The 19,772-nt window shown below is 45.4% G+C and overlaps 1 protein-coding gene across 6 annotated transcripts in view; it reads left to right on the top strand.

The window, feature by feature from the left end:
* The window catches only part of LOC697670 (endosome/lysosome-associated apoptosis and autophagy regulator 1), an 87,575-nt gene that overhangs the window by 22,406 nt on the left and 45,397 nt on the right, over nt 1-19,772 (top strand). The window contains exon 1 of one of the 6 annotated variants that reach the window (XM_077952130.1): nt 19,488-19,615. The exons of the other annotated variants lie outside the window; for them this stretch is intronic. The gene's annotated coding sequence lies outside the window, so the exon portion shown is untranslated. Of the gene's footprint in view, nt 1-19,487; nt 19,616-19,772 lie in introns of those variants that run through there. 6 annotated transcript variants of the gene reach the window in all.

The following is a 19,772-nucleotide window of genomic DNA, read 5'->3' as shown; positions in this document are numbered from 1 at the left end:
CCAGCTTTTATGGCAGTGCCCTGTTGGCCTACTGATAAGAAACCATGGTTGCTCAGGCGGTTGCTGCACCTGCTGCTCTTGCCATTTCTTTCCTGCTTGTGTAGATAAAGCCCGGCGGAGCTGAGCTGGTTTCACCTTTGTCATTACAACTTTGAAGCCCTCTGGAGGCTTTAACAACATCTTGCCAGTCTTATCCTAGAGAGGACAGCCAGTTCTCCTTGCTAGGTGGGAAAGCCGAAGCTGAATTCGGGAATTCTCATCAGGGCTGCCCATAGGAGGTCTCATCGTTTCTAGCAGAGGAAAGAAACTTGAAGAAAGAATGGATTTAAGTAATTGCCTCCAGGCAGTCTTCTCTCTCTCCTCCCTCCCTTTAAAAAAATCATGCCATCATGTAATTTTTCAGCATAAATAATGGCAATAATGTTTGGAGGACAAGGTAAGATTTCCGGAAATCTGGCAATTATGCAGATGACTTAAAAGAAAAAAAAAATGACCAAGCTAATCTTTAACTCCACACCTACTCTTGCCTTTTCCCAGGCAGCTTCCTGGTTTAGTGCAGGGTTCCCAAACTGCAGTAGGTATCAGTATCCCCTGGAGGGCTTGCTAAAACCCAGATTGGTAGGCCTACCCCTGAGATTCTGATTCAATGGGTCAGTGAGAGGGGCCTAAGAATTCGAATTTCTTTCTTTTTTTTTCTTTTGAGACGGAGTCTCGCTCTGTCACCCAGGCTAGAGTGCAGTTGTGCGATCTCGGCTCACTGCAACTTCTGCCTCCTGGGTTCAAGCGATTCTCCTGCCTCAGCCTCCCCAGTAGCTAGGATTACAGGCACGCGCCACTACATCTGGCTAATTTTTATATTTTTAGTAGAGACAGGGTTTCACCATGTGACCAGGCTGGCTGGTCTCCAACTCCTGACCTTGTGATCCACCCACCTTAGCCTCCCAAAGTTCTGGGATTACAGGCGTGAGCCACCAAGCCCGGCCCCAAGAATTCCAGTTTCTAACAAGTCCCCAGGGGCTACTGCTGCTGCTGCTGCACCCACAGGTCCTGAAACCACACTTTGGGAACCATTGGTTTAAGCTTTATGGAAAGTACAAGAGCTTTGAAGAAAGGCAGGCTTGGGTTTCAATCCTAAATCCATAGCTTACGTACCAGCTGTGTGACTTGGAGCACATGACTGAACATCTCTTAACTGGTTTCTTCACCCTTAAAACGGGGGAAATAATATCTACCCCACAGAGTTTATTGATTCTATAAATCCTGCAGTACCAGGCCCTGAGTTGGGTGGTGGGGACATGCCTATGCATGAGACAGTCTTTGATGTCAAGGATCTCTGGGTGGATATGAAAATTAAAGAGATAAAATGTTCAAAGTTCAAGGACCATGAGGGATGCCCAATAAACAATTTTATTTCCTTCAAGGAGGTAACATGATTCTGCTTTTCTTTTTCTTCTTTTTTTGGTCTAAGAAGTAATTCTCAAATTTCACAGCATGGAACAAAAAGCTATGCTTCTCCCCTTGTCTAGATGGAAAATTTGAGGTACAGGTACTGTTTTGAGTTCACCTGTGTCCTTCAAAAATTCTTATGTACCTTAGAGTAGCCACTGTGTGCCCCAGCACCTCAGAATGAGACCTTATTTGGAAATGGGATCTTTGCAGATATAGTCAAGTTACAATGAGATCGTTAGGTTAGGCCCTAATCCAGTATGACTGGGGTCCTTATAAAAAGGGGGAAATTTGGACAAAGATGAACACACAGGGAAAATGCCGTGTGAGAGCTGGAGTTATGCTACCACAAGCCAAGGAAACCAAGGATGGCTGGCTGTCCCCTGAAGCCAGGGCGGAAGCAGGGGCCAGATTCTCCCTTGTGGCTTCCGAAGGAACCAGCCCTGCCAACACCTTGATTTTGGGCTTCTGGCATCCAGAACTGTGCAACAACAAATTTCTGTTGTTTAAAGCCACCCAGTTTGTGGCATTTTGTTACAGCAGCCCTAAGATGAATGCAGGCACCGTGAGGTAGAGCATCCCTCACGAACAGGGCACATTGAGGAGAGGTGAAGGAGGACTTCCAGTTTTTGTTCCACACATCTCTTTATTGTGCTTGTGATTTAAAAAAATTAATTGTAGCTATAATTACTGCTAAATACCCTGAAAAGAATGAACTCCTGTGCCTCTAGATATTTAAACCTCTCAGTTAGCAACAGCCTCTGACCGTGTGTCCACCTATTAGGGAATTCTTCAAAATAGCCATGGAGTGTCTGTTTGCAGGGAAAACACATTTAGATGTTTAAGTCACAGACACACATGAGTCAAAGAATTTACCATCTAACTGGGACCAGGAGAACTGAACAGTAACAACACAGCAAGGCAGTTTGTGATCTTTGCACCATGACCGTTGTGGAGGAGGGAGCTCCCACCGGCCAGAAGGATTAGGGGCCATATCACAAAGGACCGGGAAAGGGCACTTCAGCCAGGACTGGTGAATTGGAGGGGTGAAGGGGACCAGGCAGGGCATTCTGCAAGGTGGGGGAGCAGGTATAATGCCCTCTTCTGATGCTTTTACTTAGCGTTTCAGTTGCAAACCCATGTCACTCTGGAGGGGTAAGTGATAAAGGCAAGGTGATAATTTTTTAAAAATATTTGATTATTTATTTATTTTGAGACGGTATCTCACTCTGTTGTTCAGGCTGGAGTGTAGTGGCATGATCTCGGCTCACTGCAACCTCCGCCTCCTGTGTTCAAGGGATTCTCCTGCCTCAACCTCCCAAGTAGCTGGGACTACAGGCGTGCACCATCATGCCCAGCTAATTTTGTATTTTTATTATAAATGGGGTTTCTCCATGTTGGCCAGACTGGTCTCGAATTCCTGACCTCAAGTGATCTGCCTGCCTCGGCCCCCCAGAGTGCTGGGATTACAAGTGTGAGCTACCACGCCCGGCCTAAATTTATTTATTTATTTATTTGAGACGGAGTTTCACTCTTGTTGCCCAGGTTGGAGTGCAATGGTGCCATCTTGGCTCACTGCAACCTCTGCCTCCTGGGTTTAAGCGACTCTCCTGCCTCAGCCTCCTGAGTAGCTGGGATTACAGGCATGCGCCACCATGCCCAGATAATTTTGTGTTTTTAGTAGAGACGGGGTTTCTCCATGTTGGTCAGGTTGGTCTCAAACTCCCGACCTCAGGTGATCCGCCTGCCTCAGCCTCCCAAAGTGCTGGGATTACAGGCATGAGCCACTGCACCCGGCCTAAATTTATTTTTTTAAATAAACAATCCACATAGTAATCAATCAAAGAAGTATAAAGGGACACAAGAAAGATCTTCGTTCTTTTCTCCACAAAGTATACAGACTTTTCTGATTCTTTAGCTGTTTCTAGAATGAAGGTCAAGTTAGCTGAGGCCTAGAAAGACTACGTTCCAGCTGTATGGGACAGTGAAAGGACTTTGCTGGCGCAGAAACTTTATCAGCTAGTGGGAATCTCTTCTAAAAGCACCTATTCAGGTATACGTCCACCCAACCCTGCCCCTAGAGCGTGGCCCCAGGTTGCAGCTGAACCTGCTTAAGCAAGAGCCTGGCTTCTGTTTGCCCTTAAGATCAGGTTGACCAGAGGAAGCCTGACATTCTAGAGATGATTCTCCACTCATACATCTCCAATTCACCTGGTGATGGCAGAGGCTGGGTCAGAATCTCAGTTGGTGACACTTGGTGATGGCTGAGGGTGCAGCTTTGTCCCAGAGAATGGCCTGTGGTTTTATTCAGTGTTTCCTTCACAAACGTGATACAGATATCCACAGCCACACCAGTCACTGGCACAGTTTTCATTTTACAGGACACAGAGGCACCTGCCCAGGTGTCTATTTGGCCTCTATGGCTCGGAGCGCTCATATATCACAGGTGTGTCCACAGCTGATAAGATCCCTTTGTGAGGCATAGATAAAATGTCAAACACAGTATGAGAAATTGTTTTTTCTTTCTTTTTTTTTTTTTTTAGACAGGGTCTCGCTCTGTTGCCCAGGCTGGAGTGCAATGGTGCAATCTCGGCTCACTGCAACCTCCACCTCCTGGGTTCAAGCAATTCTCCTGCCTCAGCCTCCCAAGTAGCTGGGATTACAGGCATGTGCCACCACGCCTGGCTAATTTTTTTGTATTTTTTTAGTGGAGACAGGGTTTCAGCATATTGGCCAGACTGGTCTCATACTCCTGACCTTGTGATCTGCCTGCCTCTGCCTCCCAAAGTGCTGGGATTGCAGGCATGAGCCACCATGCCCAGCCGAGCCGAGAAACTGTTTCTTTCACCTCCTCCTTCCCCACCAGCAGCAGCAGCAGGCTAAAACTTACTGATTTCCTAATGTTCTCATGAAGGAACATTTTCTCCCATGGGTCAGAGTCAAATGAGAAACCCAATGACGGTATCAGGTCCTGCCCAGGGTGGTGAAATGCTGCTTCAGCCTTCTCCCCATAGTCCCAGCTCTGAGTGTCCTGCTAAAGGATCTTCTCCCTGGTTGCGGTGAGCTGAGATCACGCCATTGCACTCCAGCCTGGGCAACAAGAGTGAAACTCCATCTCAAAAAAAAAAAAAAAAAAAAGAATCTTCTCCCTAAAAGAGGGGTTAAAATTTTTTTCAAAACTTATTTTAAGACAATTTTTTAAATAGGTAATTCATCCACATGGTAATCAATTTAAAAAGTATAAGGGGGTACAGAATGAAGAATAAGTGTCCTTCCTACCCCTATCCTGGCCCCCTAGTTCTCCTCCTAGGAAGTAGCCCCCGTTGCCTTGGAACTTACTACTAAAGTTACTTTGTGGTTGGGCGCGGTGGCTCATGCCTGTAATCCCAGCACTTTGGGAGTCCGAGACAGGCAGATCACTTAAGCCCAGGAATTAGAGACCAGCCTGGGTAACATGGCAATACCCCGTCTCTACTAAAAATACAAAAATTAGCTAAGTGTGGTGGCACCGCCTGTAGTCCCAGCTATCTGGGGAGCTGAGGTGGGAGGATTGCTTGGGCCATGGCTGCCTTGAGCCATGATCATGCCACCGTACTCCAGCCTAGGTGACGCAGCAAGACCTAGTCTCAAAATAAATAAATAAATAAATAACAATAAAATAAATAAATAAAGTTAGTTTGTATGAACAAGCACTCCTGAGGCACACTATAGACACTGGGGATACACAGAAGACATTATAGCGGTCTTGACCACAGGCTTCTCTCTCTGGAACAACAGAACCAGAGACTGGAAAGTGCTCATGGGCCAGTGTGTTAGTCACAACATCAAAGTATAATACATAAAGAATGAGGGGTTCCTTTAAATTAGCTTTAATTATTTGGATTGAGATTGGGGGAGTTGAATTTTGAGCCAGATATTAATATGAATTGGAGGTTAAAAGAAAAAAAAGAAGCTAGGGAGCATTCAATAAATCACTTTTTTAAATTCTTGAAGAATATTATTTCTCATCTGTCATGTCTACCACTTCCTTTTTTTTTTTTTTTTCTAAGACGAAGTTTCGCTCTCATTGTCCAGGCTGGAATGCAATGGCACGATCTCAGCTCACTGCAACCTCTGCCTGCTGGGTTCAAGCGATTCTCCTGCCTCAGCCTCCCTAGTAGCTGGGATTACAGGCATGTGCCACCACACCCGGCTAATTTTGTATTTTTAGTAGAGATGAGGTTTCTCCATGTTGGTCAGGCTGGTCTCAAATTTTCGACCTCAGGTAATCCACCTGCCTCGGCCTCCCAAAGTGCTGGGATTACAGGCGTGAGCCACCGCGCCCAGCCCATATCTGCTGCTTTCTGTCTGATATTATGTTTATGTGTATATTTACAGCATTTCTTTTTTTTTTTTTTTTTGAGACGGAGTCCTGCTCTGTCACCCAGGCTGGAGTGCTGTGGCCGGATCTCAGCTCACTGCAAGCTCCGCCTCCCGGGTTCCCGCCATTCTCCTGACTCAGCCTCCCGAGTAGCTGGGACTACAGGCGCCCGCCACCTCGCCCGGCTAGTTTTTTGTATTTTTTAGTAGAGACGGGGTTTCACCGTGTTAGTCAAGATGGTCTCGATCTCCTGACCTTGTGATCCGCCCGTCTCGGCCTCCCAAAGTGCTGGGATTACAGGCTTGAGCCACCGCGCCCGGCCTACAGCATTTCTTTTTTCCTTTTTTTTTTGAGATAGGGTCTCACTCTGTCACCCAGGCTGGAGTGCAGTGGCATGATCTTGGCTCGCTGCAACCTCTGACTCCTGGGCTCAAGCCATCCTCCCACCTTACCCTCTCAAGTAGTTGGGACCACAGGTGTGTGCCACCACTCCTGGCTAATTTTTGTAATTTTTGTAGAGTTGGGGTTTTGCCATGTTGCCCAGGCTGGTCTCGAACTACTGAGCTCAAAAGATCCACCTGCCTCAGCCTCTCAAAGTATTGGGATTACAGGCGTGAACCACCCCACCCGGCTATATATTCATAGTATTCTTATTTTGTAGTATATATCATTTATTTATTTATTTATTTATTTATTTATTTATTTATTTTAACAACCGTATTAAACAATGTGGTATATATTTTATAGGATAGTGTCTTGTAGGCTATTATGTGAATAGCACTCCCTGGGGTTATATGGTGCACAACCTGTATATCTGTACATATTGGCTCTCTATATGCCAAGACTGTCCTGATTGTATTTGTATCCCCTCACTATATACTTAGTGAATATTTTTAGTTGAATTACTTTGAGGTAAAGTGGGCAGTATCACAAACAATTATGGCTAGGGTGCAGGGTTGGAATAAAGAGAGGAAAGGCTGGAGAGGTAAGCAGAGGCCAAAGAGTGAAGGCCCTCATAAACCTTATAGGAATCTGGCCTTGCTTGGAGGGCAGCTGTGGGGCAGCCATGCAACCTGACTTGCATTTCGTATAGATCACTCTGGCTGTAGCCTAGATAATGGATTGGAGGGGAGAGGGGAGCAAAACATGGGAAACCAGTAAGGAGGCTCCTCTAGATAAGAAATGACTGTGTTTTGATTTCATCAGTAGCAGTGCACATGGAGAGAGGTGGACTGATTCAAGAGATGTTTTGGAGATAGAAAATAGATAGAGCTCAGGATTGTACACAAGGGCACAGCTCCCGGCTTGAGGAGGTGCTGAACGTAGCAGTTTCATTATCAGAGCAAAAGGACAGTCTGAGACTGGTATTAAGTGTCCAGAATTTATGAAATATTTTAAAGAAATAAGTGAAACTAAATACTTAAACGCTTCAAATGCATTTTATTTTATTTATTTATTTTTTTCGGAGACAGTCTCTGTCTGTCACCCAGGCTGGAGTGCAGTGCCGCGATCTCAGCTCACTGCAACCTCCCCTTCCCCGGTTCAAGCGATCTTTGTGCCTCAGCCTCCCGAGTAGCAGGGATTACAGGTATGCACCACCACACCCAGCTGATTTTTGTATTTTTAGTAGAGACGGGGTTTCACTATGTTGGCCAGGCTGGTCTCGAACTCCTGATCTCAGGCGATCCACCTGCCTCGGCCTCCCAAAGTGCTGGGATTACAGGCATGAGTCACCATGGCCGGCCAAATGCATTTAATATATTATGAAACATCAAGTAAAGGATACAATAATAAAAATATAAACATTACTTATTCTAATATAAATTGTTAGCAGATATAATTAATGAAATATTATTAATAATAATATATATATATATTTTGAGACGGAGTCTCGCTCTGTCACCCAGGCTGGAGTGCAGTGGCACCATCTCGGCTCACTGCAAGCTCCGCTTCCGGGGTTCACGCCATTCTCCTGCCTCAGCCTCCGGAGTAGCTGGGACTACAGATGCCTGCCACCACACCCGGCTAATTTTTTGTGTTTTTAGTAGAGACAGGGTTTCACCGTGTTAGCCAGGATGATCTCGATCTCCTGACCTCATGATCTGCCTGCCTCGGCCTCCCAAAGTGCTGGGATTACAGATGTGAGCCACCGTGCCCGGCCCAAAGTATTATTTTAAAAACTCTGAAGAGCCAGTATTGCCACTACAAGGTGGCTGATGTCACTATTCAATTAGATATGGAATGCTGGTGGGGAGAGTAGCTGAGCACTATATTTTATTTCATTTTTGAGACAGAGTCTTGCTCTGTGCCCAGGCTGGAATGCAATGGCACAATCATGGCTCACTGCAGCCTTGACATCCAGGGTTCAAATGATCCTCCTACCTCAGACCCCCAAGTAGCTGGGACCACAGAAGTGCACTATCACACCTGGCTAATTTTTTTTTTTCTAGAGATGGGGTTTTGCCATGTTGCCCAGAATGGTCTTGAACTCCTGGGCTCAAGTGATCCTTCTGCCTTGGCCTCTCAACGTGGTAGGATTATAGGCATGAGCCACTGTGCCTGGCCTGTTTTATTTTCTTTGACATCCAGAATACACGTTGGAGAGAACTATATTTTAGAAGTTGGGTCTGAGGTGCCTGTGGAATGCCCCCATAAGCAGTTAAGGGTAAGAATTTGGAGCTCAAGAGTAAGCTCAAAATATAATCTAGGAATCATAAGGCCATAAAGACAACTGAAACTATGAAAATGGCTTTGTGTAAGAGAGTTGATTGAATTCTGGCACTCTGAAGAAAGAAAAAAAGAAAAATTAAAAAAAACAAAAGAAAAGAAAAAGAAAAAAACAAAAAAGAGTTGAACTGAGCTTTAGAGAAGACTAGGACTTTAATTGAACTAGAAGGCGCGTAGGTAGAAGCCGAAGAAAAGAGCAAGCCAAAGAAAGCTATGAAGTTAGGAGTAAATGGATACTGTCAGTGATGTGCTGGTAAATGTTTAACAAATGGCTCTTTAGGGAGGTGAAGGGAAGTCCCGATTTATGGTGTTTGCTGAATTCCATGGCGTAAATACTCCCATCACAGTCAATCTCAAGCTATCAGTGTCACTGAGCATGGAACTGGGAAGAGATGAACACAGTCAGATCTTGTGATCTCATACAAGTGTACGCTGGTCCACAGCCGGGCACAGTCCTGACGGAAAGAGAGGTTTCTGTCAGGGAGATGTAAAGGACATGCTTCAAAGATAACGTGGACCACATAAAGACAGATAATAACAAGTGTGGGTGAGGATGTGGAGAAATTGGAGCCTTCATACATTGCCGGTGGGAATATAAAATGGTATCACAGTTATGGAACACAGTTTGGCAGTTCCTCAAAAAGTTATACATAGAGTTACCATATGACCTGGCAATTATACTCTAGATATATTCTCAAGAGAATTGAGGACATATATTCACACAAAAACTTGTACATGATTGTTCTAGCAGCATTATTCATAATAGCCAAAAAGTAGAAACAACCCAAATGTCCATCAACTGATGGATGGATAAAATAAAATGTACTATGTCCACACGGTGGATTTTTTTTTTTTTTTTTTAAGCAGTCTCACTCTGTCGCCCAGGCTGGAGTGCAGTGGTGCGATCTCAGATCACTGCAACCTCCGCCTCCTGGGTTCAAGTGATTCTCCTGCCTCAGCCTCCTGAGTAGCTGGGATTACAGGCATGCTTCACCATACCCTGCTAACTTTTGTATTTTTGGTAGAGATAGGCTTTTGCCATGTTGGCCAGGCTCATCTCGAACTCCTGGCCTCAAGAGATCCACCCGCCTTAGCCTCCCAAAATGCTAGAATTATAGGCATGAATCATCATGCCCGGCCCATACAATGGAATATGATTTGGCCACGAAAAGGAATTAAGTACTGATCACGGTACAGTAGGTACAACTTGCTACTTGAAAGCATTATGCTAAGTAAAAGAAGCCAGACATAAAAGACCACATATTGTATGATTGTGTTTAAATGAAGTGTCCACAATAGGTAAATACATAAAGTCAGAGAATAGATTCGTGGTTGCCAGGAGCTGTGGGGAGGGTAAAATGGGAAGTGACTGCTGATGAATATGAAATATGAAAATAATTTCAGAATATGAAAATATCCTGGGATTAGATAGTGGTGATGCTTGCACAATCTTGTGAATATACTAAAACCTCCTAAATTGTATAATTTACATTTGAATTTTAGAGCATATGATTTATATCTCAATTTTTAAATAAATGGTAAAGTGAGGTTCAGCTGCCTGTAAAGTTTGAACTTTGTTTTTTTTTTTGAGACGGGGTCTCACTTTGTCACCCAGGCTGGAGTGCAGTGGGACAAACACTGCTCAATGCAGCCTTGACCTCCCAGGCTCAAGCAGTCCTCCCGCCTCAGCCCTCCAAGTAGCTGGGACTGCAGACGTAAGCCACCATGTCCAGCTAATTTTTGTAGAGACAGGGTTGCACCATGTTGCCCAGGCTGATCTTGAACTCCTGGGCTCAAGCAATCCACCCGCCTCAGCTTCCCAAAGTGCTGGGATTATAGGTATGAGCCACTGCTCTTGGCCTAAAGTTTGAACTTAATCTTAAGGATTACTAGGTGCCAATATTCTTGGAGAGGGAAGGTGAATTATCTAAAATTATATATTATATATATATATATACACATATATTATATATATATATATTTTTTTTTTTTTTTTTAGAGACAGAGTGCTCTTGTTGCCCAGGCTGCAGTGCAATGGCATGATCTTGGCTCACCGCAACCTCCACTTCCCGGGTTCAAGCGATTCTCCTGCCTCAGCCTCTCAAGTACCTGGGATTACAGGCATGTGCCACCATGCCCAGCTAATTTTTTGTAGAGACGGGGTTTCTCCATGTTGGCTAGGCTGGTCTCGAACTCCCAACCTTAGGTGATCTGCCCAACTTGGCCTCCCAAAGTGTTGAGATTATAAGCGTGAGCCATCTCACCCAGACTAAAATTATATTTTGAGAAGTGATGAGGGTAGATTGAAGAGTTCTGAAGCCCAAACTTTGACTTTTTTATCTCATTCTTGAATAATTTTCTTAGAAATAAAATTCTAGGTAGGGTGCAATGGCTCATGCCTGTAATCCCAGCACTTTGGGAGGCTGAGGTGGGAGGATTACCTGAGGTCAGGAGTTCGACACCAGCCTGCCCAACATGGCGAAACCCTGTCTCTACTGAAAATACAAAAACTTAACCCGGTGTGGTGGTGCATGCCTGTGATCCTAGCTACTCAGGAGGCTGAGGCAGGAGAATCTCTTGAACCTGGGAGGCGGAGGTTTCAGTGAGCCCAGATTGTGCCACTGTATCCCAGCCTGGGCAACAAGAGCCAAACTTTGTCTCAGAAAAAAAAAAAAAAAAGGCCCGGCACGGTGGCTCAAGCCTGTAATCCCAGCACTTTGGGAGGCCAAGACGGGCGGATCACGAGGTCAGGAGATCGAGACCATCCTGGCTAACACGGTGAAACCCCGTCTCTACTAAAAAATACAAGAAAATTAGCCGGGCGAGGTGGCGGGCGCCTGTAGTCCCAGCTACTCGGGAGGCTGAGGCAGGAGAATGGCGTGAACCCAGGGGGGCGGAGCTTGCAGTGAGCCGAGATCGGGCCACTGCACTCCAGCCTGGGACACAGAGCAAGACTCCGTCTCAAAAAAAAAAAAAAAAAAAAAAAAAAGCAATAGAATTATAGGATTGGCCTTTTCTCTCAGTACTTTGGTTATATTTCCCATTGTCTCCTAGATGTTATTGTATTGTGCAGAAGTTTGCTGTAAGTATAATTTAGTATTTTCATAGGTATTTTGTCTTTTCTCTCTGCTTGCTTTAAGAATCAAACAACTTCTGGAAACAAAACCAAACGTATGTTATATATTATGCATATATATAATATATACATTTGCTATGGCTTAAATAGGTCTCCTCCAAAATTCGGGTGTTACCAATGTGATATCTTAAAAGATGGGGTCTTTTTTGTGATCTGTTTGCTGGGGAAAGGGTGGGTCTTTATGAGGTGATTAGGCCGTGTGGATCTCTCCCTTGTGAATGGGATTAGGTACCCTTATAAGGGAGCATGACAGAGGCAGTAGATCCCTTTTCTTGCCCTTCCACCTTCTGCCATGTGACGATGCAGCAAGAAGGCTCTCACCAGACACTAAATACTGGTGCCTTGATCTTGGACTTCTTAGTCTCTAGAACTGTGAAAAAAAAATGCATTTCTGTTCTTTAAAAATCACCCAATGTTAGGTAATTAGTTGTAGTAGCACAAACAGACTAAGACAATATTCATTGAAATTTAAGGCCAGGCACGGTGGCTCATGCCTATAATCCCAGCACTTTGGGAGGCCAAGGCGGGCCAATCACCTGAGATCAGGTGTTTGAGACCAGCCTGGCCAACATGGCAAAACCCCGTCTCTACTAAAAATACAAAAATTAGCCGAGCGTGGTGGTGTGCACTTGTAGTCTCAGCTACTCGGGAGGCTGAGGCAGGAGAATCGCTTGATCCCAGGAGGCGGAGGTTGCAGTGAGCCAAGATTGCGCCACTGCACTCCAACCTGGGCGACAGAGCGAGAGACTCTGTCTCAAAAAAAAAAAAAAAAAAAAAAAGAAAAGAAAAAAGAAATTTAAAACTCGGTGACTAGGTTCCCTTGCAGATTTGAAAGAGATGACTAGGTGATGAAGTGGATGACTATGAAGAAAACATTACTCCGTGCTGCATAGAGAGAGATGGAACTGGGACTACAGTTGCTGGGACTACAGACATATGCCACCATGCCTGGCTAATTTTTGTACTTTTTGTACAAAAAGAGAGAGGAGAATGAGAAATAGAATAGAAATAGAAAGAGAGAATAGAATGAGATGGTCCAACTTACATCTAATGGGATTTCTGAAGAGAGAAAGAATAGCAAAAGCAGGAACAAAGGCAATATTCAAAGAGAATATGTCTAAAAATTTCAGAATTAATAAATGATATGAATCTCAGGCCAGCACAGTGGCTCACACCTATAATCCCAGCACTGTGGGAAGCTGAGTTCAAGACCAGCCTGGGCAACATGGCAAATTCCCATTTCTACTAAAAATACACACACAAATACAAAATTAGGCCGGGCGCGGTGGCTCACGCCTGTAATCCTAGCACTTTGGGAGGCTGAGGAGGGTGGATCACGAGGTCAGGAGATTGAGACCATCCTGACTAACACGGTGCAACCCCATCTCTACTAGAAATACAAAAAATTAGCCAGGCGTGGTGGTGGGCACCTGTAGTCCCAGCTACTCGGGAGGCTGAGGCAGGAGAATGGAGTGAACCCAGGAGATGGAGGTTGCAGTGAGCGGAGATTGCACCACTGTACTCCAGCCTGGGTAACAGAGCGAGACTCCATCTCAAAAAAAAACCCAACAACACAAAAATTAGCTGGGCATGGGGGCACATGCCTGTAGTCCCAGCTACTCGGGAGGCTGAGATAAAGAATCACCTGAGGAGAGATCGAGGCTGCAGTGAGCCGAAATTGAGTCACTGCTCTCCAGACTGGGTAATCAGAGTGAGACTGTGTTTCGATTAAAAAAAAAAAAGATACAAATCCCAGATTCAAAAATTAAGAATTCCAGGCCAGGAAGAAAAAGATAAATCTGTATTTAGATATATATCAGTGTGGAAGCTGTGTGACTCTTTACGACCTAGCCTTGGGAGTCACTTGGTGTCACTTCCACTGTATTTTGCCTCTTGGTCTAAGCAGTCACAAGCCTGCCCAGATTCAAGGAGGCTGGAGGGTGCAGGAATGGAACCCACTTTTGTTTTTTCTCTTGCATTTTCTCTTTTGAGAATCCACTTTTCTAAGAGAGAAATGTAAAAGAATTTGCAGCCACACTAGGTGAGACAGCAATTGTCAACACAAAGGCAAAGGCAGGCACTGTAACCTTGTGGCTGTTCTTGAGGGAAGGTAGTCATCAAGGTGAACTTAGATATGTCTAAACTAAGGTTTATTATTACTATTATTTTAGAGATGAGGGTCTCATTCTCTCCTCCAGGCTGGAGTGTAGTGGTGCAATCATAGCTCACTGTAACCTCAAACTCCTGGGCTCTCGTGATCTTCCCGCCTCAGCCTCTCAAGTAGCTGGGACTGCAGGTGCAAGCCAACATGCCTGGCTCTTAATTTTTTTTTTTTTTTTCCGAGACGGAGACTTGCTCTGTCACCCAGGATAGAGTACAGTGGCGCATACTCGGCTCACTGCAACCTCTGCCACCCGGATTCAAGAGATTCTCCTGCCTCAGCCTCCCGAATAGCTGGGATTACAGGTTCCTGCCACCATGCCTGGCTAATTTTTTTTTTTTTTTTTGTATTTTTAGTAGAGACAGGGTTTCACTATGTTGGCCAGGCTGGTCTCGAACTCCTGACCTCAGGTGATCTGCCCACCTCAGCCTTCCAAAGTGCTGGGATTACAGGCATGAGCCACCATGCCTGGCCTATTTAATTTTTTTAAGTAACATCAAATGATAACAAAATTAAACAGTTAGTCTAAAATGATCTATCCAGCCATGAAAAGATATAGAGAAAACTTGAATGCCTATTACTAAGTGAAGGAAGCTGATCTGAAAAGGCTACATACTGTTTGACTCCAAATATATGACATCCTGGAAAAGGCAAAACTTTGGAGACAGCAGAAGGATCACTGATTGCCAAGGATTATGTGTGTTTGTGTGTGGGGGTGTGGAAGAGGCAGAGCACAGACAACTTTTAGGGCGGTGAAATTACTATAGTATAACTATATACTATAATGGTTAACACGTGTCATTAAACATTTGTCTGAACCCACAGAATGTGCAACCCCAAGAGTGAACCCTAATGTAAACCACGGACTCTGAGTGATAATGATGTGTTAGTGTAGGTTTATGAATTGTAACAAATGTACTACTTTGGTGGGGGATGTTGGTGATGGGGAGGCTATGAATTTGTGGGGACAGGGGAGATATGGGAGATCTCCATACATTGTGTTCTGTTTTGCTGTGAACATAAAACTGCTCTAAAAAATAAAGTCTATTATTTTATTTTATTTTTATATACTTTATTTTATTTTATTTTATTTTATTTTATTTTTGACACAGAGTCTTACTCTGTCACCCAGGCTGGAGTGCAGTGGCACAATCTCGGCTCACTGCAACCTCCACCTCCCAGGTTCAAGTGATTCTCCTGTCTCAGTCTCCCGAGTAGCTGGGATTACAGGCACCTGCCACCACGCCTCGTTAATTTTTGTACTTTTAGTAGAGATGGAGTTTCACCATGTTGGCCAGGCTGGTCTCAAACTCCTGACCTCAGGTGATCTGCCCACCTCAGCCTCCCAAAGTGCTGTGATTACTGGCATGAGCCACCGTGCCCAGCCGAGTCTATTATTTTAAAAAATTATCTTAGAGAATATTATTTTGAGGACCCTTGAGAACACATATGGGAACTCTCAGGGATCCAAGGACTCCATTTGGAGAAACAGTGTTACAGGAGATTGAGTACTGCAGCTGCTCATATCCATTTGCTCCAGTACAGTTACAGAAGCCCTGTCTGTTGAACTGGTTCTGCAGGCTGGAATTCTGTCCTCCAGGTTCTCTCCATCACAGACAGCTAACATATCCAAACAAGCAATGTACTTGGAGAGTTTTGCACAGGCCGAAACCTAGATTGCCTGGTTTTGACATGTATGATTAAAAGCTCAGGTGAAAAACATTTAATAGAACATTTCAGTCTCATTAAAAAGTGATCGAAGCACATCTTTAGAATATAACCTCATAAAACCCTGCCTTGTAGACAGATGTGTGTGCTATATATTCTCTCCTATCAGAAAGAGATTGGAATTTATGAAGGGACATTTTGTTTCTCGGTGACAAAGCCATTTCAATCCAGGGATATTTACAACCAGTACTGAAAAACCCTCTGCACCTGAGGGACTGGCCGCAGTTACAGATCGTCGTAAATGTCAGCGACCAGGCTTTCTCTCGGAGAGATTAGCTCTGGGGAGTTGCTAGGGGAGAAAAAGTGGAGAGAGGACAGGTGTTGCTCCATATGTATGAGAAGACTGGGATTAGAAAAGAGGGCGCATCAGGCAGGTGGTAAACATGACGGGGAAACTGAGGAGGGTCTAACTGCTGAGGATTATCACAGTTAGGCCAGAAATGTCAGCGGGGCTCCTTTCTCTCAGCCCTGCTGCCAGGGAGAGGAGAGAACACCTGGGTGCTCCCTCATAAACCCTCCTCAGGCAGGGTCAGGGCAGTAGCTGACTTTTTTTTTTTTTTTTTTAACCAGTTTACAAAGAGCTTTCCTAAACATAATCCCCTAATCATCCAGAGAGATCAGTGTTCCTCAGGTTTGTGGGGGAGAGCTGCTGAACTATTTAATCATCTTAGAAGGGTGTTACATCCCTGTTTTATAGATAAGGCAGATTGAACGACTGGCCACGGTCATGCAGCATGGGGTGGCAGGATAAGAGCAGGGTCTAGACCTTTTGGCTGTAATCCCATCACCTGCACAGCTCCCAAGCTGTTCTAGGGCCACACCCTGGCTCACCATTCAGTCATTCAACAAATACTTATTGAAAACTACTATGTCAGGCACTGTTCTGGGTGTCTGGGCTACGTCCATGGACAAAAACAAAGACCTGTGTTCTGATGACACTTACATTTGATCTAGAACGGGGAACGGGCACAGGGGCAGAAACAGACAATAAACACAGCAAATAGTAAAGGTATAAAGTGTGTGTTTGAAGGTGGTAAGTGCTATGGAAAAAAATTCAAAGTCATTCCAGATTTGAAGGATCAATGGATCGTTGAGATGGGGGAGCCAACTGCTGTTGTGAACAGGGAGGTCGAAGCGGAAGGGATACTATTGGCAACACTTCAGGAGGCTTTTGTGAGGGCTAAAGGGGAAGAAGATGCAGGTACAGTGCCGGGTCCCGAGCCTGGCACATGGGAGCTTAGAGGTGCTCACTAGGGTGCTGTTATTACTGCCGCAGTCCTGTCTCCCTCACTGGACTGGTCAGTGTCTTCCAAGAACCCTCACGCCAAGGCTCTGCCTAAAATAGACAGGCAGCTTAAGTTACACACAGACTGGACAACGTGGTCAAGGTCCTGCCTGGCCCAGAGCATGGTGGTACAAACTACCCCAGGTCCGTGTGGAGGCCACTGTCTGCTTTGTGTGATGTGTCCATAGCCAAGCCAGCGGGGTAGGCCCTGCCAGGGGGACCAGGTGCTGTCTCTGCTGTTTTTGATCAAAATAGAAGCTGGAAAGCCAGAGTAGAATAGAGCAATGCTGAAAGAAAGGGCAGTGTAAGGCCAGGGTTCCCCCAGACTCCTGTAGACTGGGAGCCCCCGCGCCCCGGCTCTATGTTGCTAGGCGACGGTCCAGGGATTGAGGACAGCCAGCAGAGGCTGGCAGGACTGGGGTCTATTTGCTTCTTCGACTGCTGCTGGGTCTGGTGCTTGCGCTGGGGGAGAAGAGGTCTTACTTGTAGGTAGAGGAAGCAACTAATTACGTGGGATGACTAAAGGGAAGCCAAAAGTCACCCTTGACCCCGTGTGTCTGCCTCGGTGCCTGCAATTTCACCTTTAGCAACTCGTTCAAGTCAAGACTCTGGCATCCTAACATTTTTGATGTGTGAAATTTTTGGTTCAAACAAAATTTTAACTTAGAAGCATGAACAAGAAAAAGATATTTTAAAATGTTGCTCCGTTAATGGGGGACTCTCTACTTACCCCTTTGAAGGGGCTGGCTTTCTTCTAAACCCTAGACTCTGCAGCATAATTTGAAAATCACTGGGTTAAAGTATTTCAGCCATTCTGTTAAAAGGAAACAGCCTTGGTCTGGTAAAATATTAAGCTACTTTAAAATTACTAATACATGATGGCGGGTGGTAATGTTTTCCTGTGTAGGGAGGAGGAGGGGGATAACAGACTCCTTAGAGGATTTGAAGTCACACAACAGACCCACTGCCCAGAAAAATGCACATAGCTGAAATTCTGCATCTGGCCGTATATGGGCAACGGTCCGTGGACCATAGGTTAAGGACTCCTATCTTGTGGGATATTTGTTTATGTGATTTACTTTCAAATGGGATAAATATTTAAGGCTTGGGGCACAGAAGAGTGAGTTTTGAAAAAGGGAGGAAGGAGAAGAAGAGCTAGAAAATCAGGATCTTGGTGGTAGAGCCCAGGAATGTGTGTTTTTAACATGATCTCCAGGCAGTTTTGATCAGACAAACGTAGGCCCCAGAGGTCTAGAGCTGGTGCACCCAGGCTTATTGAGTCCACAGTCCTAAGGGAGTGGGAGGAGAGAGGGAGAGTGGGAGAAGCCCAGCAGCCTTTCCCAGGTCAGGTGTGACCAGCTGGAGAACAATAGGAAACGTCCCCTCCCCTCAGGACTCCTCTTCACAATGGGACACAGTGAGGTCGCAGTGCCCCTGAGCCTCAACCAGTCCATCCACCCAAAGCTTGAGCAGAGGAACTCTGAAGCAAAAAGTACAAAAACCAGGAGTTCACAAAACACCCGCAAGGGCTGGACCTGAGAGAAAATCTCATCTGGGGGACTCATATTCCAAATTCTGACATTTCTCCACGGTTTTCTACGTTCCTATGCTAAGCGGAATTCATTGGTACTTTCCAGCAAAGGGCTAGTCTCTCCCTAACAGTCAGGGAACTTTTAGAGTTTGTCAGAAGTAACACAGGGCTTCCATTAATTTGGGGTTGATTAATGGAATCTGCTCTGGTCTGGGTCAAGTACTTTTCAGTCGAAGAAGTATGTGTAACTGATCAACAACTACCTATTGACCCTGTTATACCCAGCTCCAGGGCATTTGCCTGGCGACCCAGCCTCATCCTTTTTTTTTGAGGCAGTGTCTCACTCCGCCACCCAGGCTGGAGTACAGTGGCATGATCACAGCTCACTGCAGCCTCCACGTCCCAGGCTCAATCAATCCTCCCATCTCAGCCTCTCAAGTAGCTGGGACTACAGGCACGTGGCACTACACCTGGCAAATTTTTATATTTGTTTGTAGAGCAGGGTTTTGCCATATTGCCCAGGCTGGTCTTGAATTCTTGGTCTCAAGCAATCCTCCTGCTTTGACCTCCCAAAGCGTTGGGATTACAGGTGTGAGCCACTGCGCCCCTAATTTTGACATTCTCCCTAAAGAATCTGCTTTTTTTTTTTTTTTTTTGGAGATGGAGTCTCGCTCTGTGGCCCAGGCTGGAGTGCAGTGGCCAGATCTCAGCTCACTGCAAGCTCCGCCTCCCGGGTTGACGCCATTCTCCTGCCTCAGCCTCCCGAGTAGCTGGGACTACAGGTGCCCGCCATCTCGCCCGGCTAGTTTTTTTGTATTTTTTTAGTAGAGACGGGGTTTCACTGGGTTAGCCAGGATGGTCTCGATCTCCTGACCTCGTGATCCGCCCGTCTCGGCCTCCCAAAGTGCTGGGATTACAGGCTTGAGCCACCGCGCCCGGCCAAGAATCTGCTTTTTAGGGACTGCAAGAGAAGAGAAACTTCTCTTCTGAAAGCAGATCTTTTGGGAACAAGGGAAGAAGTGGCCTCCTCCAGACCCCAAGGCATCCAGTCTAAAGTTGGCTCCAGACAAAACCCAGGTTTACTAAGGAACCTGTTTCTTGACGCAGATCCTGTCCCAGCCAAGACAAACCCAAGTCACGTTGATCTTCTGCTTCCTTGGCTGCTTGTGACTTTAGGCAGCAGTGGATTTAAGACTCAGAATGTGAGACACCTGCTTGGCTCTGTCTTTTCGCTCCGGGAGGTAGGAGTGGTAGGGAAGTTGTTCTCTTTTCCCCAATAGTCTGTGGGTGGTTATTCTTAGCCCTGTTAATGTTTTACTCAAATATAGCCATCTATCAAAATTGTAGAGTTAATATTTGTTCATTTCAATGTATATAAATTTTACCTTTTAAAAAAGG

The sequence above is a fragment of the Macaca mulatta genome, chromosome 1, assembly GCF_049350105.2.
Source record: "Macaca mulatta isolate MMU2019108-1 chromosome 1, T2T-MMU8v2.0, whole genome shotgun sequence".
NCBI classification, from domain to species: domain Eukaryota; kingdom Metazoa; phylum Chordata; class Mammalia; order Primates; family Cercopithecidae; genus Macaca; species Macaca mulatta.
The sequence above is the reverse complement of the archived record's forward strand: the minus strand, read 5'-3'. Positions and strand labels throughout refer to the sequence as shown.